Raw genomic sequence first — 27,544 nt, forward strand, 5'->3', positions numbered from 1 at the left:
GCGGGTCATGGCTCTGAGCAGCTGTGCTGAGCAGGGACCCCTCCATGTGAGGGTGCTGCAGCCTTGCAGAGGCCTCCTAGTGGCCGGCCTGCCTCCCTCAGGGCAGGGGTGGGCTCTGGCTCCCCACCATCCATCCCACTCCATGGCCTCTGCTTTTTTTCTCGAGGTAGAAATTCACCAGCCCTAAAAGTTGCCCTTTAAAGTCGACTTAAAGTTGCAGTGGGGTTTAGTACATTCACAGAGTTGGGTGACCATCACCACTTGCTGATAGAGAATGTTTCCATCACCCCAAAAAGAAACTCTGTACCCCTTGGCAGCCACTCCCCGTTCTTCCCTCGGCCACCCCACCCCAACCCCTGCCAACCACGATCACCTTCCACGTCTCTGGATTTGCCTGTTCTGGACATTTTTCATCAATGGAATCACACTGTGTGGCCTTTTTGTGGCCGGTGCTTTTCACAGAGCAGTCCTGTGCCTCTCCGGGTATCACTGCCCTGCCGAAGGAGTGTCGGTGGCTCCCGGTGGCTAGAGGACAGGCAGACCCTTGTGGATAGAGCCCTTTCTCAGCTGACGCACATCTCCCTGGCGCTCACCTCTGCACCAATAAGGCAACACTTAGCAACCTTCAGGCTTTCAGACAACCTTGTCTCTTCTGGTTCCCTCTTCTCTCTCTGAGGGACTCCTGCTCGTTCTGTCGGACCCAGCTAAAAACCTCACTCTTCTCCTGTCGACCATCACCCTGAGGATCGTGTCTCCTTGGACTCCCGTGGCTTTGGGTTCATAGTTTCAAAAAACAAAACACAACACTTAACTCAGTAATTGTTTGTTTGCATGGGTGAGTTCCCTGCTAGATGGAGCTTCCGAAGGAAAAGAAAGTGCCTTATTCTTTCTTCTCCCTCTGCCCTCCCACATCTTGCTGCCACCACAGTCACTTCTGCCCAAGAGAGGCTGGCACGGTGCTGGACTTGGAGTATGCACTTGGCACGGGAGAGGGGAATAGGAAAGCCAGGGCCAGTAGATTTTATCAGCGAGAGGTGACCCTGGAGAAGGACCTGGAAAGGAGGGGAGGTTTTGGCGACCTGACCTAGCAGCGACGGGGTGGCAGGGTGGGGGGTGGGGGAGGGGTGTGGTACGGCTGGGTCTGAGAGCTGCCTTTGTGGATTCTCAGAGGTAGGGAACGTGGGGAGGGTCGTCCCCTCCCCTCCGTTGGTTAGACGGCCTTTGTGGAGCACCTCGGTGGTCGCTGGCATGAGAGATGGGGTGGAAGTTTGGGCAAAAGGAGGGGGGACAGCAAAAGAGAGCAGAGGTGGTCCTTAGCTAGAAATGGGCAGTGGTGGGTACAGGAGAGGAGGGTGCCCGCAGCAGACACAACAGCTTATGTCAAAACCCAAAGGCAGGAGAGAGCCTACAATATCCTGGGGGAGGGAGCCCAGTCTGGGAGAGGGAGGAGGCACACAACGATGTTTAGGCTAGGGGCGGAGGGGGGTGGTGCAGGAGCCCAGTTGCCCAGGGAGTTTTATGACAAGGTAAGCATGGTGGCCTTCGCACCTGTGCCTGACGAAAACCTCCGAATCCTTCAAGGACCACTTACGGGTGGATGGACGTCCCCTGACCCACCCCAGCTGGCAGGGCTGGCCAAGATCCCACTGTCCTTGGCCAACGGAAACTCTAGGAGGGCAAATGACGAATCTAAAACCCTCCCCTTCCTCAGCCAGCCCCATGGGGAGGACTTGAGGGCAGAAGGGATTGGGGTTGCCTGCCACATACTAGCTGGGAGCCCTTGGACAACCTACCCCGCCTCTCTGACCCTTGGTTTCTGCTTCTATGAATATTGAACTACTGAGCGTGAAAACAATGGTGATACTACCCACTCCGGAGAAATTCGATGAGATGGGACATAGATGCTAGGAAGGGGCTGTGGGCCTTGACCCCACGTGCACCATCAGCACCGTGAACCAAGTGAAGAAGCCATGGTCCCTCTCTCCTCATCTTTTATGTCCTTTCCAAAAGATTGGAAACCCTGGTGGGGCAGGTCCATGCTGTCTCTTTGAAATAGACTTGAAAGCCATCAGTACTATATTTTGGGGGAGGGGGATCACACACCTAGCCTTCACTCTCCAAGGGCAAGGGTCTACAGAGAAAAGCTACAGTGGTGTCTCAGTTGGGGAGGGGGGTGTCCTTCCTGCCCCTGGGGGCTGCGCTGGGGATGGGACCCAGGCGGGGCCAGCAGCCTTCTCCGTGGGGAGTCACCAGAGCCACTGGCCCTCCCCACAGTGGGATCCAGTTCCCAAGAAGGGTGCCAGGCAGACCTGCAGCCCCTGCAAAAACAAAGCTGCCTAATTGCCTTTTAATCTGGGGATGTCGGTCTGCTGGTGTTGGTGCTGAATTGTAAGGGGAGATAGTATCTTTCCCTTTGAGTGAAAAGTTATTTGATCTCTGTGTGTCAGAGGAAAGCCTGTGCCCAGGGAAGAGGTGGGGATGGCAGGCAAAGGTGGAAGGAGGGGGAGGGCTGGCTTTATGTCTCCCAACAACCATCATAAATAAAGGGGAACAAGCATCTCTTGTCTTGGCTCAAGGCCATTGTTTTGTGCAGGCCCTTCCTCCTCACCCCTGCCCCTCCCACCTCCCTTTCAGGCCCATGACTGGAGGACAGCTTGTCTGTGGGAAGAGGGTGCGTGCACCGGCTGTCTCACCTGGAGAGGTGGGCTCCTGAGGCCTGGATGCTGCCCCCCTCCCCCTGGGGCCTTGGCTCTCCCTCCCCACTTTCGCTGAGGCTGCTAAGATGTCCCGGATGATTGCTGTCGCCTCCCTCCTAGCGCCTCTGCCTCCTCTCCCAGCGTGTTCTCTCAGAGCTAGCCCATACCGTGCTCCCCTCTGTGCACACTCTGGTGGCTCTCCCTGCATCCTGCCCAGAGGACCCTGGGCTCTTTCTTCCAGTCTCTGCCTCCCTCCCCTCCAGCCACACCAGCCACACTTCCCAGGCACACTCCCACCTGGAACTTCAGCACCTGGAACATTCTTCTCCAAGACAGACCCATGGTTGGCTCCTGATTCTTGCCTCAAATGTCGCCTCTCAGTGAGGTCTTCCTGGCCACCCTTTATCTTAAATGGGCCTCTGTAAACACATACACGCACACACACGCGCGCACACACACACAGAGGCGCGCGTATGGTCTCCTTGAAAAACCTGCCCCCCACAGTGTGCTCCAGGAGCTTAGCCTGACCTGCCCCTGCCCCTGGGAGGTGCCCCCCCTCTTCCTGCATGGCATGACAGCATCTGTGAGTGGTCCCCAACCCTCCCCTTGTAGCCTGCAGAGGCCAGGGTAGTTTTCCCTGTCTCATATTCGAGGAAAGTTCAGGGAGAGTCCCACTTGGCTCCGCAGTCGCTGCCTACATTTGCCACAGAAACTCCCGCCAGGCTGTGAGCGGAAGAATGTCCGAGGCCTCCCCCAGCCTCGGGCCAGGGATGCGTGCTGACTCGTCCCGGGAGTAGCTCTCCACCCACGGCCAAGGGCAGTCTGCACCTTGGCCTTGCTCCTGCTGACCCCGTGCTGCTCTCGTCCCGGCCCCGCTGGGTCCCCTCGCACCCCCTCGCCGCGGTCCCTGGCATGCCTATGGACACAGCTGAATCCACAGCCTCGTTTCCGCATCGGTCCTCCTAGCTGGGTCTGTGGCAGGGCGTTCTTGGCACCTCCCGGGCCTGTCCTTGCTCCAGGGAATACTCAGACCTGCTCTGAGCCCTCACACGGCTTAGGAAACCAAATCATGGATGGAAAGATGGAAGAAGGGTCCAGGGAACCTCTTTTACACTGGGGACGGCCCTCTGTGCCCAGAAGCCCTTCTCTCCCTTCTTTGGGCTCTCTCCGTCTCCAGAAACACTGGGGTGGTCCCGAGAAAGGTCCGGAGGGAGTCTTCCCTGCCCTCTAGCACGCGTGCAGAAACATGATGGCAACCAGGAATGCCCGCCATGTGCCCTTGAGTAGCCACTCCTTCCAGTGGGTGCTAAGGCAGGGTCGGCGAGCCAGGAGCTGGGGGCACTCCCACGGGCTGGCTTCCCGAAGGAGCAGAGTCTGGGAGATTTGCGGGGAACAGGGACTGGTCTTGGACAAGAGGCCTAGGTGCAGCAGAGTGGACAGTTTGGAAGAGCCTAGCACACCTTGGTTTTAACCTGGCGCCTTGCACTGTATGTGACTGATCCTTCTGGGACCTCACTGAGAGCACTGAACGGGGCAGTGACTTTAACAGAAATCCAGGGTGATGGGAATCAAATACAAGAATTGGACAGAAAGTGGGTTTGCTACCGTGAGCCACGCATGCTTTCAGGGAAAGAGCATCAGAGTTAGGAGCCCTGCCTTGGCCCCCTGCTGGCCAAGTCCCCCTAGGCAGGGCCTGGCCCCAGTATCCTTGTCTGTCCAGCGAGAGGGGCAGATTGGTTGTTCCTTTGCGGTCTCTTCTGGCCCATCCTTGGCGCATGGCGGATGCGTGCAGGACACACGGGGGTCCTCCAGCACTTGGTCAAGTCCAGTGCCCTCTGAGATCTAGAGTTGTCTGACTGTCCTTGCTGTGAGACATTGCTCTGTCTCTGGCACCCAGCAGGAAAGCCCTTCCCAACTAGTTTTGGGGCCTCCAGCATGTAGGACCCAGAATGGAGCCAGGCAGGGAAGCTTGTATTCAGAACCGGCCCCCTCTATCTCTGCCAGGAGCATTTCTCCAAACCGCTTCCATCCCAGACCCTTTCTACTGGGGCATAAGGAGCGATGATGGCCCCTGGCCTCGCAGTCCCGCTGCCCATCATTGGCTTTGAGTGATTGAGCTGTGGGCGGGCCTGGCGGGGTGCTGGGATCCAGCTCGAGCCAGAAGCACCGGCAGTGTTCTTACAGAGCTGTGGTCTGTCTCGTAGGGGACAGACGGTAAGTGAGTTCTTACCGGTTGCAGCAGTGGCCAAAGGGGATGGCCTGGCAGGCACACACAGCAAGGAGCTTTGACCCCGTCTAGGGGGACTTAAAGGATGAGGGATGCTGGAGAAAGAGAAAAAAAAGAAGGAAGAGCAGGTATGGGGGCCCGGCATCCAGAGGAACCGTGGGTCTTCGAGGGGCCTGGCAGGCACAGCGGCGTCGGCTGCACGAGCTGATGTTTGCTGAGCACTCTCTCTGTGCCAGGTTCCACTCCTGCTGCTCTGCTCACACAAGTCTGTTCCATCTTCCCAGAGACCTAGGAGGAAGTTACTACCATTGTTCTTTTGTGTACAGAGGAAACAAACACAGTCTAAAGCCAATCCACAAGCTGGTGGCTGAGCTGGGATCTGAACCCAGGACCCTGGAGCTGGGGCCTCACTGCTCTATACCTAGAGAGAACAGGAGGGTGCGAGTGGTGAGGCCAGGCCCAAACCAACCCAAATCCAGAGGTAAGACCCCCGCGGTCCTCCAGCACCAGAGCTGGCTTGCCAGCACCCGGATGGCCTCCTTCCCCGACCCTGGCCTGGAAGTGTCTGGCGGCGGCTGACCCTCTCCCGGGTTCTGTATCAAAAGGCCTGGGGACACGCACTTGCCTTTCAGCAGAAGCGATCAAGATTAAACAGCGGGATGAATTTCCGAGCTGTCATGACCATACGCTATTAAAGCGGGCAGCCAAGGGAGGTGGAGGCCCTTACGGGGAAGGTCAATGCCTGGGTTGCTCAGTGCTGCAGAAGAGGGGAGAGGAGGCAGGGGACGACCCCTCCTGCTGACATTTGGCTGAGCACCAAAGATGAGATACCTCCTATCAGACGGACGGAGGACCGCAGAAAGGGGACATGATCTGCCATCCCCAGGCTAGCACCACCCTCTTCCTGGGACCCCGTCTGCCCCAGCCCTGCCTTTGGACTTCATTAAATTGCATTTTCCCAAGCAGGGCAGGCCGGTGACAGAATGAGTCAACGCCAGCTTGCTACACTGTCGCCCCTGGAGCCTGCGGGCATAGAGGGAGATAATTGGGAGTGGTTTGACAGCTTAGTGTCGGGGGCTGGCTTCCCGGAGCACCAGAGGGGAGGGGCGGGGCGGTGCAGGGAGGGTGCATGCAGGAGCGGGCAGCTTCATCTGGGCCGGACCGTCTTCCGATGACCCCGCCGCCACTGCCTTTTTCCCTTGGTTTCCTGAGCAAGCAGCTTGTTGGGCAGGAAAATAAAGCACAGGGAAGGAAATTAGATCCGGAGAATAAATTAGGCTTTCTTTATTAATTTGTCAGAACTAATTAACATCTCCCCCAGATTCGTCTCCTCTGCAGATGCCCCCCCTGAGCAGGAGGAAGGGAGGAGTCTGCAGGAGTCAGACTTCGGGGCCTCGAGGTCCCCTTCTAGGGACTCCCTGCTGAGGGGGGCCCCACAGAGGCATCCTGTCCACTGCCCTGGGGTGCTGGGTCCCTTCGAGGATGGTACTGAGTGGGCCCGCAGCTCCTCAGGAGCCCCAGGACCACGTCTCTGTTACTCACTGGTCCGAGCTTCCGGCATTTCATCAGGGAGACCGAGTCAGAGTCCTGCCTCCCGCAGGGCTGGGGAGGACAAAGGGACAACAAGGACCCGCCCCGCGCGGTCGCCCCGATGCTGCCGGGGAAGCTGGAACTCCAGCACTGGAAAGGTGTGCGGGTTCCTGTCGGGTCAGAGGGCATTTGGGGTTGACCCTGACAGACATCTCGGGAGTCGTTCAGAGCGATCACTGGTATTCCGGTATCACGGGGGACAGAAAGGAAGCACGGAGTGGGCAGGTCCCTCGCGGAGACGACACCGTGAATCAGCGCAGAGGCAGGTTCAGAACTCAGCTGGCTGTGCAAGTGCTCCATTCCCTGGCCTGTGTCCCCTCCCCACCCCCACCCCAGGCTCTGCGGGTCTGACACCTGACTTGCTGCTGGAGGCTCGCTTACTAACAGACGCCTCACTTCCTGGGCGTGAGTTCAAGGTCTCCGAGGGGCTGGGAGCCTCCCCAGCTACCTAAGCTCAAGCTCTTGTGCAGGCTGTGGCTGGACTCAGGCAAGAGCCTGGTTCATTGTGTGGAGTTGGCGGCTTCCCTGGTGCACCCACCCTCGTCCCAGAACAGGGCCCAGCCCTGTCGTTTCAGAGAGTAACCAGCGCTGATAGACACCCTCTACACTGGGCGCGGGAGAAGCCCTTGAGAACTCACCACGCCTTGTTTGCAGGCCCTCAAGAGTTGCAAAATCCCGCTTGTTCTCTGTCCCGTTGCACAGCGAAAGCGTCCCCGAGGTTCCCCGTCTGCCAGCCGGCAGCTCCCAAACCCCCTGGGAACACAGGGAAGGGAACACCCCCCACCCAGCAGCCCCTGAGGCTCCAGAGCCTGTCGCCTTCCGCACCTGGAGCCTGCGGTGGGGGGCGGGGGGGCTGGCTGTGGGGCAGAGACTCCCAGGCAGGCTGAGTCTGGGGGAACCCGAAGGATGCATGGGCGGACTAGTTCATGTGTGTTTAAGTGAGGAAACTAAGGCCCAGACAGAGCAAGTCCCATGTTTCACTGGATCATGGCAGCATCAGGATTAGAACCTAGGTCGCCTGACTCCCAGCCCCAGCCCTTTTTATGAACTTGGTCATAGTGCTTGGGAAATGATATCAACACACAATGAATTTGTCCCGTCAGGGACCCTTGGAGCCAAGAACAGGTGAGGTGTCCCTGCAGGATGGCATGGGACATAGGCCATCTTGGCCAGACCACAGGGGTCCAGGTCCAGGGGCAAGTCACTGTTCCCACCCCCGTAGGCCTCCTGGCAAAGCTCTCAGGATGCGCCTCGTCCCCATGGGGGACACAGTTCTGTTCCGTGGCCCCCCATCATGGAACAATAGTAGCTCTAGGCACCTCTCATCTGGCCACATGGCCCTCTTTGCACAGCCTGTCCTGGTTGATGTCCCCAAAAAGCCAGCAAGAGCAGGTGGGCTGGTGGCTACAGTCCCCACTGTACAGGCAGGGGACAGGTCCAGAGCAGCTCTGGGTTTTCCCGGAAAGCAGTCTCATTCCGGAGGCCTTGCCTAGGAGGAGTGAGCTGGGGTGCGGGGGGACCTGGTTTTTCATTCTGAATCCAGCACCCACAGACCATGGCAGGCCCAAGTACTGCCAAGCCTCCACTTCCTCAGCTGTCTCCGAGCCCCTGCTCTGGAAGGTGGTGTGTGAAGGACTCCTGATCTAGGCGAGCCAGTGCCCAGTGAGTCCGTCCAGTGTCTTTCAAAACACCCTACCCCAGGCTCCTGCCACGATCCCTCGCACGTTTGTGGGTAACAAGCAGGCAGGGAGAACCATCGGAATGGTGCCCTCCTGGCCATCCTGTGACTCCAGCCACCCCAGAGGCCCAGCCAGGTCAGCCTGCCAGAGTGCTGGGGTGCAGGGGTGTGGCCGGCAGCTGAGGTAGGGGCCTCTGCTCTTCAGGACTGGGGCTGGGCACTGGAGCTGGGTGCGGCTAGCCTGGGTGGTGCCAAGAAGGACACTGGGAGAGGGAGGAGCTGGCATCATTGGCATCTGCTGGCCGATTGTGCCCCAGAGTTCCTGTAAGAACACTCAGAACTTTCTTAGGCTCCTAAAACTGGAGAAGGAGGTTGGAGGAAGCCCCTTGGCCCACCATGTCAAGCCTCTGGTGTCCTGGTCCTTCTTCTCTGCATCCTCAGGGCCCGTGGTGTGAATACCGGTCTGTGTTGGCACCCACCCAGGAGGCTTACTGGTAGAGGCAGAGGATACCACCACGGACCCTCTGCGGGGAGCACACTGTGGCACTTGACAGAGCACTCCTAGGTCCCCCTTTGCCATAGGCCTCCAGGTCCAGGCCAGGCACGCTAGGCCAGAGTGAGGCTGCTGATTGGGGAGGGAAAAGCAGTTGAGGTTCCGAGATTTGATGTGAAGCTTTAAGGCTGCTCATTCTTTGGGAGGACACAAGGCAGCTTCCAGAATCCAGACAGATGGGAATGGCCATGGTCTTCGGGATAAGAGCTATTGAGTCCATTTCACAGATGAGGAATTAGGCTCACTGAGTCCCAACTACCAGTGAGTGGAAGAGCCCAGACCAGGTCTGTCTGCCACCCAAGTCCTCTTCCTACCCCTCATGCTCTCTCCTTAAGAGAAGGACCTGCCCAATCTGCAGCTCTGGTACCTGGTCCTGCAGGCTCAAAGACACCCCAGGACAGAGTGTGCTTCCTTTGCAACAGGAGGGATTGAAGACAGACACCAGGAAGAACTCCCATCAGGGAAGGGTGTAGAACATTTGAGCAGTTTCCCAGGTAGGATCTTCTCCTAGGCAGAAAGATTTACTTAGCCACCTGGGTAAAGTTGTTAGGGTAAAACCTTAGCAGAGGCAGAGGACAGTATATGACAGCCCCTCTCTCTGACTTCTGCTTGGGAGGTTCAGAGGCTGGGCACGCCTCTGCTGCTGCCCCCTGGCCCAGAGGGGTAGGCACAACGTTGCCTTTCCCTGTACATGCTTTCTTGCCCAAGTCCATTTGGTAGTCCCTGCCAGCTGGTGCCTGGGACAGCGTTGATGGGCCGGGCAGATGTGGTCCCCTGCTACCTGTCCAGGCACCAGTGGCTCTGCAATGAGAACTCGGCTACTCCAAAGCCCCAGTCTTTGCTCCCTTTCCCTTCCCTGCTCCCAGAACACCCACCCGGGGCTGGCCGTGACCTCTGCTGCCCACCCTGTCCTCTGGGGAAACTCTTCCTATTCTCTTAAGCAGAGCTGCAGAGAACCTGCGAATGTCAGCCAGTGAAACCCTGAGTTAGACAGTGCATGCGTAGAAAGCTGGAATCTGGCCTTAGGAGAGGGGCTAGCTGGGCAGACAGAAAAACAAGAGGCGTTCTCATTCTGAAAGGAAGTGCAGTGTACAAAAGCCAGAAGACTGCAGCCCAGATTCGGGCCAACCACTTTCTAGCTATGCAGTAACTTGGCAGATTTCTCAACCGCTGGGCCTCAGTTTCCTCTTCTGTGAAATGGGAATGTCCGTACTTGCTCCTAAGAATGAAAGGGACAATCCTCTGAGACCCTAAGCAGGAAACACTTCCCAGGGCCTGGTACAAAGGAGGTGTTCAATCAGCAGAGGTGGAAATAACTTGCTGCTAGAATGCTGGAAGGCAGGATACGCAGATACTGTCCACCTGTGTTTGCTTTTAGGGCTGAGGGAGCCTACAGAGGAGGGGGGCTGAGTCTTGTAAAAACTTGGGGACACACTTGGTCTAATCACTTTAGAGGAAACACAAAAAGTGCCTGGAATGCCAGCCATTCTGGGGGCACCCGAGCTAGATAGAGCAAAGATGAAGAGACACAGCAGGACAGATTGTGTAAAATAAAATGCATATTTTTAATTGCTTGAGTTCACATCTCATAAAAGGAAAAAACACAAAAAAACAAAAACCAGCACAAGCCCTGGCCATCCCCCACCCTCCCCTTTCTCTGCCTTGAGTCAAGAACCAGTTCCCACCAGGCTTTCTTCCTTTCAAAGCATCTCCCCGCCCTAATCCCCACCCCAACCTCCCCACCTCCCACCTCCACTGTGGGCAGTCAGGGGCCTCAGCCCACTGTGGTGGGCAGCTCCTGGGGTCCACAGGCCTGGTGGGAGGCAGGGAGGGGGCTGGGAGATCAGGCAGCCCCCACCCCCCCACACCTTTGCCTGCCAGGCCTCCTGTTGGCTGTGGCTCATTGTCCAGGTCCTTCCCCAGACGGTGAGGCTGCTTCTCACCTTGCCCCTCTCGGCAGCCAGCAGCCCTGCGTTCTGGACCTGTCTGAGCCTGTGAGCAGGGAGGCGGGGGCCTGGGGCCAAAGACCCGCTGAGCCAACACTGCTTCCTCATTAAGCCCCCCTTCCCCCCCACAGAACCCACTTTTTCCCTGGCTCTTGCCAGCACTGCTCCCCGTGTCCTCTGAGGTGAGGCAGACCACCCAGCCCCCTGCCTGCCCCACTCTGTCCTCCCTCACTTTCTCTGCCCACCCCCACCCCAAACCCCTGGACTCCCTCCCTCACTTCCCAGTCAAGCTGCTCCCCAGGACGTGTCAGGACAGGGCACCTGGGTTCTGGTCCTACAGGCTCTGGCTCTGCCCGGCCTCAGTGGGGGTGGGGCACGTGGAGAGGATTTGCTTTGACCTGCTTCTTTAGGCTTCCGTCCCTCTTCCACCCCCTCCCCAGAGCAGCAGGCTGGGGTGAACTCCAGAGCACCCACCAAGGGGTCCAGCCTGCGGCTGCTGAGACCTCATTGGGGGGGGGGCGGGGGGGCGGCATGGGGGAGGGATGATGCCCATCTCGCCTTCGTCTAGGCCAGCCTGGTCCCTGAGCACTAGATGGGACACCAGCCTACCCTCCAAAGACTCCTACCCAGAAGCCTTCACTCAGCCAGGGGCAGTTTCTAGCCTGTCTGTCTTCCTCATCCCTTTGGGACCCAGAAAGCAAAAGAAGAGGCAAGAGACTTAGATTGTGTCCTCGGCTTTTCATGAACTGATGACTTAGCCTCAAGTCAGTCACCTCACCCTTCTGGGTCTCACTTCAACATCTAAGAAATGGGTGGCCCCTTCCTTAAACCATTCCAGAATCTAGGGTCATCAAGGTAAAGGGGGCCGGAAGAGCCGAGCGGTGGGACTAGCCCTGGCTGGCCAGACCGGGGAGCGGAGGAAGGGGGCCTCCCGCCGCCCGCTGGGGGCGGCGGAGCTGGCTCCTTCTCCCACACGTGGGGCCTCTCGGCTTTTCTCCTACAGAGAAGCCTTCCTTGGCACAGAGGGTCTCGGCATTCTCCGGGGACCCTGCCCCCCCCCCCGCCTTGACCCTGAGCTTCCTGAGAAGTCTTGATTTAAGAATCCCAGTGACTGGAGAAGTTGACAGAGCCCGCATCCCCAAATGTGCTCTCTGCGATTTGACTCTAGCCTGGCTCGCAGGTCGCTGAGCAGACTACCCCGTGCGGGGAGCTGGGGCTTCAGAGAAGCCGGTCTCCCAGAGCCCAGCACTGTCTATCACACACACACCCCGCCGCCCCTGGCAGAGCTGGTGGCGGTGAGGGTGGGAGTTTCCCACGGTGGCTGGCGTGGAGGGTGGTGGCCTGGGAGGGACAGGAGAGGAAGCTGGGAGCACGGGCAGGGACTGATGGTGAAGGCTGATGAGTAGCTCAGATCCACCTCAGACTTAGCCCGGGGCGGCAGAGAGCTAGGACTCGTGCAAGGAGATCAGGTTTGCATTCAGACCCACAGGGCAGTATAGCGCAGACCGACCCTTGCCCAGCCTGGGTCTGTTTCCCAGCAGCGACAGTAGGACCTCTCTTGGAGGGGTTTTGAGAGGATGAAAGGACATTCGGTGCCTAGATAGGGAGTCTCCTTAAAAGTTCGCTCGTCTTCGTGCGCTTGATGCCAGGATTCCAGATAGGGGATGGCGTGGGTCTCGCCTCCCCATCAAGCTGCAGTAAGGATGGGGAGCCCAAGGGCTGGGTTCCAGAAACACAGAGGAGGGAATCCACAGGATGGAAAGAGGGGACTGATAGAGTTTGGCCTGGGGAGGGAAGGGGTGAGGGAGGAGCGGGAAGAAGAGCTCAGTCGGGCACGGGAAGGGTGAGGTGCCTGTTGGCTGCCGGACAGCCTGGATTCAGGGCCCCTGACATGGATCCGGGGGGGCACGTGGGCCCATCCTACAGCCAGGCAGCCAGTCCTCTCCCAGCCCCGTCTCCTCCCTCCCCAGAATGGCGCCAAACCTGCAGGTCACCATGAAGTTCAAGGGGCACATGTCTCCTCCATCTCTCACCCCTCCCCGTGCTTCAGGGTCAGGCTCGTGGGTGTGAGCCAAACAGGAAAGATACAGGTCTTACCCCAAGAGACGCGCCAGCCAGCTCTCTCCCTTAGGACCAGAGAGGAGAAAGATCCACAGCCAGAGGCAGTATAGAGGCTGTGGCCTTCCGGGGCCTTCTACTACCTGCCCACCACCATTCCTGTCTACACCTGGCTGCCTCCTGGCTTGATGAGCTGTTTGCTTATCTGCTGACCCAGAGGCAGGGCCTTTGTAACCACAATGAGAGAAACAACCATAAGACATTTCTACAGGCCCGCGTCTGGCTGATAGCTGTTCCCCAGGTGCGCTCACGTCCATTATCACATTATTGAACCACCAAAGGCTGAAGTCACACACTCCCACCCCTGTTCTTCCCCGGGCCTAGCTCCGCCAGCTCCTTCTGTCCTCATCCCCCCCAACTTCTTGGCAGCCCTTGGTTGTACTGTTTTTCTCGGTGCTTCTGTTTCCTTGTCTGTACACAGGGACCTCTTAGGCCAGATGGTCCCCATCTCGGGGACCCACCATGAAGGACTCTCAGGTTGGCCTTTCGTCCAACCCCAGTCTCTCCCAAGGCCCCATTCTGGGCTCTCTGTCCCTTTGACTTTCCTCTCTGTTTACACCCAGAATTCACCCACAACATTTCAGTTTTCCAATAGAATCATTAATTATCCCAGGAATTAAACCCAATTAGCATTGTAGGGGCCTTTCTGAGCGAGGAGCCATTAGCCAGGGTGAAAATGCACAGGCGTGAGGAAGAGAACCCACCCTTTCCCAGCATTAAAAATGAAAGCAGGAGACAGCACAGCAAAGCAGAGGGCCCCAATTAAAGCTGGGGCCTCACTCATTAAGCTAATTGGACATGCAATCCCAGCAGCCTCTGGTGGGAAGCCCGCCGGTGGAGCTGGCTGGGAGCTGTCTGAGCTCTCTGCTCACCTAGGGCACTGAGTGGGCCCCAACGTACCCCTTCCGGGCCGCCGGGCCCCTGCGCAGGGAGGGGTGTGGAGACTTTCTGCCGATTCCTCATTAGCACCTGCTGTCCACTTCCTGGAGGTGCTGGGTGGTGCGTGCAGGATGAAAAAGCAGAACAAGACCTCGCATTTCTGAGGTTTGGGGAAAGGACAGAGGTTGGCCATCACTCTCCTCTTGGGCCCTGGGGCCGAGGGGGCTCCCCTCATGGGATGGTTGTAGAGACTCGGTGCGATTGTATCTACGCGTGCCTGGCCGCACCAGAGCTGCAGTCAGTGGTACCATTAGTCAATGGTAGCCATCATTCGCCTTTCCTGAGCTTTTGCCTGCCTGGTTCTCCCGAGGCCCCAGAGGCGAAGGGGGAAGATGGGACCAGCAGCATCTCCCAGGTGGAGAACCCCAGGGACAGACAAAGGAAGATTCACAGCCAGAGACTGGCAGAGTTCAGACTAGGAGGTAAAATTTATAACTCCTGGACTGGGAGGCAGAGGGAACAAGGAAAGAATGGAGGTTTTATGTATTTGCGGTGCCCAGAAACATCCTCTGGGCTGAGGATGCCCTGGTCCCAGCCAGCCTTGTTACCCTGACAGGAGTGGGGATCCCGGGGCTCAGCTTCCCCCAGAGCCAGGGTGAGGGCCTGACGTCTGCCTCCCAACAAGGAACTTAATCCAACCCCCATCTCCCGAGCTGCCAATAGGCTAGGGTCCCACGTATCAAATCCCAGTGATTCTGGGGCTTGGCAGGTGTGTGCTGGCCACTTGTCTCCCCAGGAAGGGGAGAAAGGGAGGCCATGGGCAGTCCATGTGGTGGTGAAGAGCATAGCCTCTCACGGAAAGGAGCCTCATGGAGACTGCGCGACCTCTCTGTTTCCTCATCACTGAAATGGAGACACTCATGCTCCCTAGCTCTGGGAGCTGTGTGAGGATGAAGTGAGTTAATAGGAGTGAACATCTGGGCCTGGGCCTGGCACAGCTAAGTTACACATGTGGTAGCTGTTCTTGCCATCCATTGGCAAGGGTCTCCCAAGGAACGTCGTCCTCCTGTCCATTCTCCTTTTGCGAGGGAGGGGAGCCAGTGAGACCCCTGGCATCTGCTGCTAGGTGGACAGACCCCACCTTGGGCCAGTTGAAGGTGGCAGGCCATACCCTCCTCAGACATGGCACAACATGGGGAGCCCCCTCCCCCCCCACACCCCCCCCACTGCTACCAGCGCCTCCTGGCCTTTCAGGGCCATGATGAGCAGTGTGGTGGGCAGGGCAAAGAGGGCATGAGAAAGGGAAGGAGAGGGGAGGAGGGGCAGCAGGTGGCCCGGAGGCTGGGCCGCACCCCTGCAGCTGGGCGCTGTCCCCCGCTGCCTACGTGCGCACTCTCTCTGCAAGGCAGGACAGGAGACAGGTCCCAGCATGTCAGGCCCCTACCCAGTGACTCGTGAAACCCCAGCAAGTCTGAGCTGGAAGCGGGTCTGGGTGCGGCTCCTGATAGATTCATGTTGGGCAAAGAGAGGGCAGGGAGAAGGGAGTGGAGAGTCAGGGAAAGACCCCCCCCCACCGCCCACACACACACACACACACACACACTCTCTCTCAAAGCTCTGACAGAAGAGCTGCGGGAGAGCCGGCAGGGCTGGGAGCAATGGCTGGGGCTTGGCGTTTTTAGCTCCTGTCTCTCAAGTCCCTTCATCCCCTGTGCCCCTGCCCTGTGGGACAGGAAGGAGACAGGCTGTGGCAAGGGCAATGACCTGCTCCCTTCAGCACTTGGCCAAGAAGAAGGTGATGATTTCAGTGCTGGGAAGGGAGGGGAGGAAGGCCAGGTGACAGACAGCCTGAGGCCGGGAGCACAGTGAGGCCAGACAGGATGTGTCCCCGAGGACCCCAGGACCCCGGAAATCATTTCATACAGACGCCCTCCCTCAATCCTCACTGCAGCTAAATGAGGTGGCCTCGCTTGAGGTCCATTTTATGGGTGAGAAGAAGGTTCAGGAAGGTTGTGGGACTTGTTTGTGGGTCCTGCTGCTGAAGCTGGAATTAGCAGCAGGACAGGCTACAAGGTGTGGGCCTGCCCACCACCCCTTTCAGCCTCCTGGGCACCGGGGAAAGGCACAGCCCAGGGGAGGCTTTCCAGGGACCGCACATCTCCACAAGGCCCTGCCATGGGTGGCTTCGGGGCCACTGGGGGAGAGCAGATTGATATGGGAAGCCCGGTTCCCCCTGACAGGCAGACTCACCCACACAGGGGAGGCCTTCCAGCTGACCTGGGCTCTCCCTGCACCATGATGTCAGGACCCTTTGGAGCCCTCTCTTCCAGTGGCTACCCCCAAGGTGGTGGTGGGGGGGGAATATTGGGTAGAAAAAAAGAAAGACTGAGCCAGACCGCCTTCCTCCTGGGGTGCCACCGAGCTGAGGCCGAGTTCAGACCTGGGGTGAACTGAGATTAGGGCGGAAATGATGGCCACACATAAGGTTTGCTGCTTTCTGTGGTTAAAGCCAGGAAGAGGTTGGCACTAGGGGTAGAGTCATAACACCAGTCTTGTGGTCTAGTTTGGCATTGACATTGAGATTGGGCTGGGGCAGTGTTGGGGTTTACACTGTGGTTGGGAAGAATGCTTCTCGGGGTTGACACTGAGGTGGGCATAGTGAGTGGGGTGCGGTAAAGCCAAAGCTGACATCATCCGAGAGGTTGGAGGGGTCTGAGGGATTTAACACCTGTGGCGTCTGTTTAGAAGAGAAATGCCCGTTTTCACTTGAGCCTTGCACTGGGGAGAGTGTCGGGATGGAGGTGGCAGCCAAGCCAGAGCAGGCTGATTGGGGTGGGGGGGGGGGTCTGAAAAAGAGGTAGGTTCTGAAAGTGACAAAAGGGACATGGAAAGACTCTCCTGTCCCTTTGCCCTAAGCCCCTGCTCACTCTGTTGTGAAGCTACCCGGACGTCACCTGAATTTGTGAGACACGAGGAGATGTTCTCTTCTGCGGGGCTTGGGTTCTCTATCAGTCCAGGGAGCTTAAGAACGAAGGGTTTACCCCCTCCTGCCCCTCTCCAGCCCCCTACTGGAGACCCTGCAGGCAAGGCTTGGGGGCTGCTCTGGCTGAAGGTTAAAGAGAAAACGTGACCCACCACAAGCCTTTGCCAGTTTCAGACCGGGAAGAAGCCTGCCTCTTCCTCTTGTTTGCTCCCCGGACCATGCCCGGTGAAGAGGTTGAATGCTGCCTGCAGTGCATCAGAGAAAGCCTGAAACCCAGAGCAGAGCTCAGAGGGTGGCAAGGAAGGCTTTCGGGGGGGCGGGGGGGGCGGTGGAGACAGCCCTGAAGCGGGAGGTGCGACCTGCTGGAGGCTGGGACCAGGTCGTGGCAACTGAGACATTCCGGGAGGGGCTTCACGAAGGAGGGGGCATGAAGCCAGGGGAGGGGCTCCTGCCTCGTCTTGAGGAAAGGTCACTGCCAGCTTTCCCCGAACCTCCTGAGCCCAGGCCCCAACCACCCCCCCCAACCCCCCTGTCCCACTGCTGCCTGCAGCAGGAGTCCCCAGTGCTGAGTTCAGACCTACAGCAGGCTTTGTAGCATCTGTGCAGGGAAAGGATTGCTGCAGAAGACCCAGCCTGCGGACACTGTAACCTAACCTTGGGCTGCAGTCCCACCACAGGGTCCACACCCGCTAGTGTGGCCCAGAAATGAAACAGGTGTATGGCTGCTTCTCAGGCGACTTCAGATGCCGTAGAGAAGAGGTTATCTGTGGCCCTGATCACGGGCGACCCGCCCTCCTGTCTAGAAACCAGCATCCCCGCTGTGCTGTGGCCGCAGGCATCTTCACAGAGGTCCTGCACTTCAGCCCTAGGACTGCTGAGAACCAGGCCTTCCAGGGAGGTGGGGGGAGGCTCAGGAGGCAATCTCTGCCCCTCCATCCCAGTATCCGCACTGGGATATGTGCGTGTGGCCCCCTGAGCGACACAGTTGCTTCTTATTGTCCCGCCAGCAGCAGCGCCTGGACCCACACCCCAAAGCCGGATAGGCTGTGCCAGAGCAGCCCGAGGGGGAGCCCCCTGGAGTGGGAGGCACAGCTGCTGACCCCTGCGGAGGAGCCTGGCATGGGGATGGAGTTCTGGGAGCGACACCTGCCAGCCCCGGGGTGGGATGGGCACAGCTCTGACTGTTGTAGGGTCCGAGTGCCCCAGGGAGGGGTGGTCCATGCGTGTGTGTGTGTGTGTGTGTGTGTGTGCGCATGGAGGTGGGGGAGCACATGTGCGCATGCCTCCTGAGGCTGGACCCCCTGGGACAGGCCGCCTTGCATTAAAAGGAAGAAGACAGAAGTAGATCCAGACCCAGGGTGAGAAGAGCAAACGGCAAAACGTAATGACTTTAATATGAAAGAATTTGCCACTAATTAAGCACAAACACTCCACTAATGCAGGGAACACATGTTGTGGATTTCACTTAAGCAGGAACCAAATGAGGTGCAAACCTTCCGGAATGATAGCGGTTTACCAGCCGGAGAGAGACGCTGCCTGTCGGTTCTGCTCTTAGAAGCACACGGCCTTGTTGTCTTCGCAGCTCGCTGCCTCCCTGTCCAAGGCTTCCCCGGGCTGTGTCTCCTGCCCTTCTGTGCTCCGAGGACACATGTGCTGCTCTGTAACCCAAGTTCTGACAGCACCCGGCAGTCGGCTCCAGGCTCCCCGGGGCCTCTGGTCCTCTCCACCTGCCTTCCCCAAGCACACGCCTCCTCCCGTCCCTCCTGTAGAGCCAACTGCAGGCCCTCCAGGCGGGAAGGCTGCACCCCTGCTCTGACCAGCCTCTGGGCCCTCTGCCCCAGGACCTAGGACAGTTCCCCTCTGGCAAGCACTCCCAGCCATTCCCCTCCTGCGCCTGGCTTGCAGGGTCCGCCCTGCACATCCCTCACACACGGGCCAGTACCCCCGCCCAAGCTGCCTGCCCTCTCCTCTAAGCCAGTGGAGGTAGTTTTGCCCTGCAGGGAACTTCCAGCAATTTCTAGAGATAGGTTTGGTTGTCATAACGGAGGAAGGGTGGGAAGAGGCTGGCACACAGGACAGCCCCCGCCACAAAGAATTATCAGGCCCTAAATGTCAGTAGCGTCAAGGTTGAGGATCTCCGCTCCGGGACAGTGGCCTCACCATAGCGAGGGCATATGCGAGATCACACGGTGGCTGGCAGAGCCAGAGTGGAAATCAGCTTGCCTGAGTTCTAGCAGCTTCTTCCCTCAAAACTGTAATAACAATTACACAACCCATTTGTAGCGTGCCTGTGTGCCAGGCACTATGCTAAGAGCTTAGAGGAATTATCTCACTCAATCTCAAATCAAGCCTGGGCAACAGCACTAATATCGTACCCATTTCATATATGGCAAAACTGAGGCACAGAGAGGTTGCTGCAGCATGCTCAGTCACACAGCCAGTAAGCAGCCCACACCAGCCCAGGCCCATCTGAACTCAGAGTCAGTGCTTGTGGGTGAATTACCATCCTTTTCAACCCAGCCCCATCAGTCTCCCTCCCAACCCTCCCCTCTTAGAATGAGCTTCCCTGGAAGTAGGCAGGATATCCATGTCCTATGCCCTCCACGCCTTACCCCTCCCCACATAGGCCCAGCCCCCAGGCTTGGGGACAGACAGCTGTGTGGAGCTGGATGGGGCTTGGGCAGAGCCGGGCACTGGGGTGGTCCGACAAAGGCCCTTATGGCAAGAGGCAGATCTGGAGGCTTCCACTTCCAAACAGGTGGCGAACGTCAGCCCAGCACCCGCAGGACCCAGACAACGCTATGTTGATACCCAGCTTCGAAGGGGTTCTCCTGGGGAGGCCGTGGGAACTCCCCTCTGTTTTCATGGCACCCCCAGCTTCTGCCGCCCCCACACTAGCTCTCTGAAGAGGCTGCTGCCTACACTCCCCGAAATGTGTCATTAAGGACGCTCCTTTGCTGAGGGGAGCCCTGGCCCCGTGGGTGTCTGCTGGGAGACATGTCGTCTGTGCTGCCGGGGGAGACGGGGTTGGCGTGGGCCGCGGAGCTGGGACCTGTGTCAACCCCAGATTTAGAGCAGAGCGCTTCCAGGCCTCAGAGGGCTCGGCCAGGCTGTGTTGGGGAGGGGTGCGGCGCTGTGGGCCGTGCGGGCTTTGCAGGCTAAGACCTTGGGAGCTGGGCCTCCGGCAGTGACTTACTTGGGTGAGAAGAATAGTTTTCACCTCTGGTGTGGAGTGAGGAAGGAGGCAGAGCTGTGTGCTAGGAACTGGGGCAGAGGAAAGAGAAAGGGAACCCAGAAGCGGCGAGTGGGAAGCAAGCAGAGGATGTGGGGCTGTGGGGCGGGAAAGGCATACCTTTTGGGGCACAGCTTCCTGGTCTCAGTCAAGGAGAAGGTTCTGGCACTGACCTGCCTGCCTCCAGTGTGGATCCCTTTCCCCTTCCAGCTCTGTCCCCCTACCCCACCTGCTGACACAGTCCGGCGTCCTCCTGGGTAGGCCCTGCCCTTGACCGATGTGCGGTATCCAGGAAGCTGTTATCACACCGGGGAAATGGCTGAGCCTGGCCTGGAAGCCCAGCTAGCTCGTGGCCTTCTCCACCAACCACTCGGAACCCCTATGCCTGCTGCATGCCAGGCACTGGCCTTTCCCTCCAGAGGGGAGCTGCTGTGACAGGTGTATCCTCAAGTAGGGGGCCCTTGGGGTGCTGGATGGATCCCTCACTCGGGGAGGGAGGAGTGCCCCCAGAAAGCTGCCTCCTCAAAATCAAGGCTAAGGGCACTCAGAAAGGATGAAAGGGACTGGGGCAGATAACGGGGTGTGGGTTTTTAGCAGAGGGAGTAACGTGCCAGGGAAAGGATTGTATTGTTCCATGGGGCAGAGGAGAGGGGGCCAGGAGAGGAGGTAGCTAAGTTCCAACGCCCAAGATGAGGTCCAGAGCCCAGAAGCGCTTTGCAGTTGATCCTGAGGGCTGCAGGAAACCCATGGAAGGATTTTAAGTAGACAATGATTTGTGTTTTAGAACGTGGTGAGTGGGTTGGGGTAGAGCCTGGAGGCAGGTATGGGGCCTCAGAGTTACCTACAGCGGGGCTGGGGTGATGATTGCGGCCTGCTGGGGGACACGGTGGCAGAAATGAGATGCTGAGCATGAAGGTACCAATGGAAGGGTTTGGGGTTTACTTAAAGGGGTGAGGGTGGGGGGAGGCGTGTAGAGTCCCGGCCTGGGAGTGTTGAGAAAATAGGGAAGTGAGACTCTGCTGGTGGGGGGGGGGGGGCAGAGAAGGGATGTGCTGGTGGGCGGGGCTTGAGGGAGTCTGGATGGGAGCCACTGGGGACGGAGGACAAAGATGAATTCAGAAGCATGCAGCGGCTAGTGTCCATCGCTCTCTCTGACTGCGTGGATATGGAAGAGCCCCACACCCGGCTCTGCGGCTGAGCACCTTGGATTTTCCTGGCGTTCCGCTTAATCTGGGAGGTCTTCCTGGAGGAGCTGAGCAGTATGCAGAGGTGGAGCGGCCACTTGGTAGAAAAGTTCTAGAGTGTGATCCAGGGAAGGTACAGACTTAGGGCAGAGAGAGAACCAGACAGGTGATGTCCAAAGTATTATCTTCCAGGGCTATGGGATCCACACTCTGGTTCTACAGAAAAGGACACTGAGGCCAGGGAGGGGAACTGCCTACCTTAGGCCATTTAAAAAAATGTGACCAAGTAGTGGGGCCCAGAGACTTCTCCCCAATCTCCAGTGCATCCTCCTTCCTCCTGGCCAGAGGAAATGTGGCAGGTGCAAGGTGAGCATTCCAGAGAGAGCCGACAGGCAGAGTCCGAAAGCTAGAGCTGAAGAGGGGGTAGCACTGAGAGGGGCTGTCTGTTTCTGGGATGCCCGGGGGAAGTTGGGGGCTGCTGAGGACGGGCCCTGCCCTGGGCCTTGGGGATGGGGCAGCCAACAGGCCGCAGACTTGTAAGAGAGGTTCAGATGTCCCAGCCACTTGTTTCTCAGCTGGAGAAGGCAAAACCCCGCTCCCTGATTCATCCCTGTCCCCCAACCTGTCCTGCTAGGTTTCGGAGAGAGATGGGACTTGCCAGAGCAGCCCCCACCGCCGCCACTACAACCCCGGGGCTTCCAGGCTGCCGGGGAGCGGGGCCGGCCCAGCCTGTCTGGAAGATCCTGGGCTCCTTCTCGGGGCTTTTCCCAGGCTGCCGCGCCCCCTCGTCTCCCACACACGGCTCTCACCCGCCAAGGCTCCGGCGCCAGCCCCGTAGCCCATCATTAACCAGCTCTGTGTCGGGAGTTGGGGGGCGGGCATCAGTCAAGAAGAAAACATCGGCAGTTTCTGTGACCCCAGATGAGGGGCGGAGGCGCCTGGGTTTGGACAGTAGCAATTAGCCCCTGACTGTGGGATCATGGGATGTTATCACCTCTGCTGGCAAGGTGGGTGAGGCAGGCACTCAAGGCCCCAGGACTCCTGGAGCCATCCCAGCAGGCACTGCTCCCAGAGAGAGGCCCCCAGGTCCCACTCGGACCGGGCAGAGCACCTGCAGTGCGGGAGGCAGGGACCCCAGTGAGGGGTGACGTAGGGGTATGGGGACAGGACTGGGTCGGCTGCTGCATCTGGGTCCTCTCTGAGCCCTCTGAGCTGAGTCACCCTGGACCCCATCCTGGGTGCGGAGGGGAGTCTGGAGGGCAGAGTTGCAGCCTGGGCTCTAGAGAGCTCCCAAATAATGGGGAAACCTGCCTGGGGCGTAGATGCGAGACAGGACAAGTTCAAAGGACCTCAGTGGGAACCCCGCTCATGTGGGTTCCTGCTGGCGGAACGATTGGGTCTGGGCAATAGTGATTGGTAAAACCTTCTGAGAGAAGGGGACCCCAGAAGGGGGATTCCCTCCTGACCATACCCTCTTCTTTGCCAGCTTCTCCCCCATGTGGATCAGCCTTGGTGTCAGAAAGTGAGGACCTGGCCAGCCCTGGGAGTTGACATTGGGGAAATAGCTGCACTGGGAGGAGGGGCCCTGTAACCTTTAGGTCACTGTGCTGAGTCAGCAGGGTTTCGGCTGAAGGCCCTATCCCCCCTCCCCCAGCCCTAGGTGAGTCATTCCCACTTACCACTAAGCTGGTTTCTAACCGGATGTCCTCTTCCTTTCTGCCAGTTTTGGGGTGGTGGTGGGGAAGGAGATCCTTGGAAGACCCTAGAGATGGATCCCAAAGGATTTGGGTATGAGAGGCTCTGGGTGGGGAGCCCAGGGACCTCCCCCAGTGTGCCTCAGTTTCCCCCAACCAGGTCGGCCCCTGCTGTCCACCTGACTGAGGGCACCAGGAAAGTGGTGGGGGACAGAAGAAGAGGTGGTCTGTGCCAGAAATCCCAGGAAAACCCCCCCAGCCTGTGCCCCCCTCCACCCGCCCACAGGGGCCCAGTCCCAGCCTGCCTGGCCAGGGAGAGAGGGGTCTGAAATTTCAAAGGGTGGGAAGAGAAACCGCTCGGGGTGGGTACAGAGAGCAGAGTGCCCCCCCATCCTGGGCCACACCCCACTGCGTGGGAACCCATGGCCTCAGCCTCGGATTAGCTCCACAGCAGGCAGGGCAGGCGGGCGGGCGGGCCCTGGGGAGCAGGCTTGTCGCCCACAACTGAGGAGCCTTTGTGTTTTGTTGCTGAGCTCGGGACTTTTACAGGTCCGTGACGTGTCTCGGGGGGCCGGCCCGACACCTGCCTTGTTGGCTCAGCACTTCTGGGAAGCCGTGGAAGCAGTCCCAGCTGTCCAGCCTGAATTCTAATGGGGAAACTGAGGCACTGATGCATGGGCCCCAGATCGTGGGGCATGTAGGGTGGTCAGGGAGACTGTAGGCAGTGCTTGGGGTCAGGAAAAGAAAAACACATTGCTTGATATCCCTGGGATACGAGAACCTTTCTGCGGAGGGCAGAGGCTCCCTGGGATCCCTCTACCCTTCACTCCCCCCTCTCTGGCTCCTTCCTGTTCTCTACGCCCTGTAGATGCCTCCCCCCTGCTGCCTCTGGGCTGCACCCCAGCCCCCAGCCTCTTGCCCACCCGCCCCCGACGAAGCCCAGCGCAGGGTGGCCTGCGGGGGCTGGGGCTGCATTTTGTCACGGGTATTCCCGCCATATACCAGAAGGAGCGAGAGAGGCTCCTGGGAGGGACACCACCCAGAATGACGCCCTGGGGAGGTAGACTGAGAACGGGGGAGTCCCTTACACAAAGGCAAGGTGGGAGGAACACCAGGCTGGACACTGCTCTCCTACGTCCCCAAGCAAGTGACCCAGTGCCCCCCCCCACCAACCCCGGGACTCCTCCTCTGTAAAATGACGCATTTCGTGGTCCGTTGGGCCTCCAGGATGCTACCATCTAGTGGCCCTGGTTCCCGCATCAGTGACTCCGCCAGCCCGAGTGTCTTCCCTCTTCCTTAGGGATTCACAGGCTGCTGGGGGCTGGGGGGACACATGCGGGGAAATGCACTAGACACACGTGCCAGGAAAGCGAAAGGGATACGGATGCTGATGACGGTGGTGAGGACGACGATGGCTCCTAACATCGGCCACGCGTGTAATTCTATGCGGAGTGTGCCAAGCTCTCGTTTCACGTGTCCTCACTTAATCCTGAGAATAACTGCAGGGGTAGGTACCGCTGTTGGGCCCATTTTACAGATTGCAACCTCAGCACAAACTGAGGCACAGAGAGGTCATTTGCCCAAGGTTTCATAGCTCCGACGTGACAGAGGGATCGTCACGAGCCCACCTGCTGCCGGTAGCAGGGAGGAGATGGGACGACCCTTTAGAGGGTGGGAGGAGCTGAGGCCTCATCGGGGAGACATAAGCGTCCGCTTCCAGGTCGTTGGGACCAGAGTGGTTGGTGGAAAAGCTTGGACGGGCCTGTCCTGTTTGCAGCCCCTGTCCCGGGCCTTCCGGACACCTCTTCCTGCACAGAGGAGGGCCCTGTTCCTGGGTTACTGCCCTGAGCCAGGCCTTTCTCTGTCCTTTCAGTGGAGATCCCTCTACCCTATTGCTGCTGCACCTGACCCCACCTCTCTGAAAGCTTCCCAGTCTGCACAGTCTAAAGAACGTGGGACGTCTCCCCAGCTCTGCATCCTCAGACCAGGACTGGCAACCCCAAGCCAGAAGCTGGGGGTCTGGGTCCCTAAGCCTGGAGTAGGGTGCAAGGGCGGAGGGAAGGTTTTCAGACTTCGTCAGTGTCCCCAGCCTCTCCTAGTTACAGACCTCTGGAAGCATGGAGTGACCCCAAATCCTATATTCCAAGAGCTCCCTTGTGCCCAGCAGACTGTAGGCAGAGAGGCCAACATCAAAATGAGCCGACCTGCTCCTTAGAGGCCCTCCCCCACTCTGGCCTGCCCGCCAGTGAGGAGACTTCACCCCAAAACAAGCATTAGGGTGGGGAGGGCTGCCTCGGTCTGCTTAGGCACTGATGGACAAGACAGGGCCGATGGGGCCCCTGAGCCCCTTCTAGTGCCTGCCCCACCGCTGTCCATTATCTTCCCTCCTGGCATTCACAGCTCTAAAGGGTGAGGTCACTGCTGAAGACACAGCAAGTGAATGGCAGCGTGTGTGGGGGGCGCTGAACTCTGCCTGGCTCCACACCTGCAGAGGAGTGACAGGAACCAGGGCCGAGCCAGGCTTGGTGGGCTATGTCCCTCTGTAAGCCCCACTGTGCCCAGGCACCAATCCCCAGATGGCTCCTGGTGCCCGCACCCCAACCCCAACCCCCAGCCTATGGCCCAAGCCCTCCCAACTGGCTTTTCCTGTTTTCTGGCTTTGTGTGGTGAAAGTTCCCCAATTATACCCACATTATCTCACCTGCTGGGCAACCTCCAGCAGGTTGGTGAGTGAAGGCTGGAGAGTGGGGGAGGGAGCACCCACTTACCCTGCTGGGAGGGCCTAGGGCAGAGCTGCTTGCCAGCAGGCCACTCAGCAGGAGCACTGGGCTGTCTGGCCCACTGACCTCACCATGGGACTCGATCTGGAGTGGGGCCCCAGCAGGGCAGGGCCATAGTTCAGAGAATCAGACTCAGGGCTAGAAGGGACCACTGAGACGGGGGAGTCCGGCCTGCTCCCCTCTATAGGAGGAAAATAGGGCTCAGGAGGGGGAAGTGACTGGCCCAGGTCCCAAGGCCAGCTTGAGATGGAGCCGGACAGAGCCCAGCTCTCCTGACTCCCTGATGGATACCTCCTGACTCCCTGATGGATGCTGCCTCCACTGGACTCCAGCCAGCCCGCAGTGCTCTCTGCCTGGGGACACGTCAGAACCCCACAGAAGGGCCCAAAGGACAGCGGGAGGGGGAGGGGTGTGGTACCCCAGGTGGGCCTTGAAGGGTCTATGTGGATGTGAACAGGCATAGAGAAGTGGGGAGCATCAGGGAAACTTCCAGAGCAAGGCAAGGGCCTGGCTGGAAGGGGCCAAAGACCTATGTATTCAGCAAGCATTTCTGAGCAGGTATTTGTATGCCAAACGCAGAGGGTGCTGTAGGGACCTAGGAGACAGCCTGTACCCTCCCAAGGGGAGCAGCTTTCACCAGTCGTGGTCTTCCAAGCCCTCTAAGGAGTGTGCCCTGCTTGTGTGTCTCCACCATGCAGGGGCAAATAGGAACCCCAAGTTTCCAGTCTTGAACCCCAGTCTCCCTTGGGGGACCACCGAGGCCATCCCCCTGCTGCTGCGTCAGTCCAGGGCCTGGCATCGCTGTTATTGATGGTGGTCAGTAAGGATGTGACAACACCAAGTGTGCAGAGGCACAGCCAGGAACAAAGCTCGGGAATGAGCCCCGAAGAGACCCGCCAGAGGGGCTGGCTGCTCCGAGTTCAGGGTTTGGGCGAAGCTCGAACAAGCCCTTCTAGTGGGAATGAAGCCAGCGGGGAGGAGACTGGGGAGGGATTGATTCATCCATCTGATGCCACCGATCACTCCCTCCTCTTGGCAAGTCTCTATTCTCGCGGGTTTCCGTTACAATTTTCTGGCAACAAATGTCTTCTGAGCACCTACTGTGTGCCAAGACACCAGGCCCTGGGGATGTGGTGGGGGCAAGGACCTGGATCCCGCTCTGGGGGAGAAGTCAGAGGCATGAACAACCACATTCCAAGCCAGAAAAGATCTGTAACGGTGGGGAGGGTCTGTGAAGCTTCCCAAGGTGGGAGATCCATTGGTGGAGAAGGGGAAGAGCCTTCTGGGGCCTTCTAGGGAACCGCATGAGCAAGAGTCCAGGAGTGTCAGGAGGAGGGAGGGGGGACATGTAAACATGGTGTTCCTTGAGGAGGGGCCCCGTCTGACACAGTCGGAAGGCATCACGTGTGGAGAGATGGGGACAGAGAGGCAGAATATAGATGAGGGGATGTTGAAAGCCAAGGCATTTGAACAAGATTGTGAAAGAGCAGGACCTGGAGGAGGCCGCGTCTTGTGAAGCACCCACTTCCCCCCAGGGGCCTAGCTGGGCGAGAGGGACAGAGCCATCTGCCCCAGCCCATAGGCACTCAGCCTCTGGGGAGAAGACCTGTGGGGATGGCCATCATGGCGGCCACTGTGAGCCATGTGGGTGGGCAGCGCTTCCTGTCTCCTGACACACTTTCTCCTCAGTCCCACTGATTGTCCTAGCAAACGCTGTGGGGTGGAGGACTGGACTTTATGCCCCATTTTCCAGAAGGGGACTGAAGCCCCGAAAGGGGATGAGGTTGTCCTCTCCCAAGAAGACAGCGCGCTGACCCTCCTCATCCAAGACCAGGGAGGCAGTGTGAGTTTACCGCTGAGAGGTGGCAGCCACGATGTGTCATGAGGGGAAAGGGCAGCTTCTGGAACAGTGCGTCCAGTGTATGATTCTGGCTCTGTGTGAGGGAGGGAGAATGTAGAGAGAAGAAAGTAAAAGAGGACATTT

General features: G+C 58.7%; 1 protein-coding gene and 1 long non-coding RNA gene across 2 annotated transcripts in view; one reads left to right on the top strand and one right to left on the bottom strand.

Annotated features, from left to right (window-relative positions):
• The window catches only part of NECTIN1 (nectin cell adhesion molecule 1), a 60,446-nt gene that overhangs the window by 18,586 nt on the left and 14,316 nt on the right, over positions 1-27,544 (top strand). The gene's annotated exons all lie outside the window — the stretch shown is intronic.
• Positions 20,943-24,939, bottom strand: LOC123392182. Its single transcript, XR_006606890.1, has 3 exons — positions 21,896-24,939; positions 21,345-21,498; positions 20,943-21,226 (listed from the first exon to the last, which is right to left on the bottom strand). It is a non-coding gene; the product is annotated as an uncharacterized LOC123392182 (long non-coding RNA).

Source organism: Mustela putorius, unplaced genomic scaffold (assembly GCF_011764305.1).
Source record: "Mustela putorius furo isolate JIRA1106 unplaced genomic scaffold, ASM1176430v1.1 tig00000460_pilon_pilon_pilon, whole genome shotgun sequence".
NCBI lineage: Eukaryota > Metazoa > Chordata > Mammalia > Carnivora > Mustelidae > Mustela > Mustela putorius.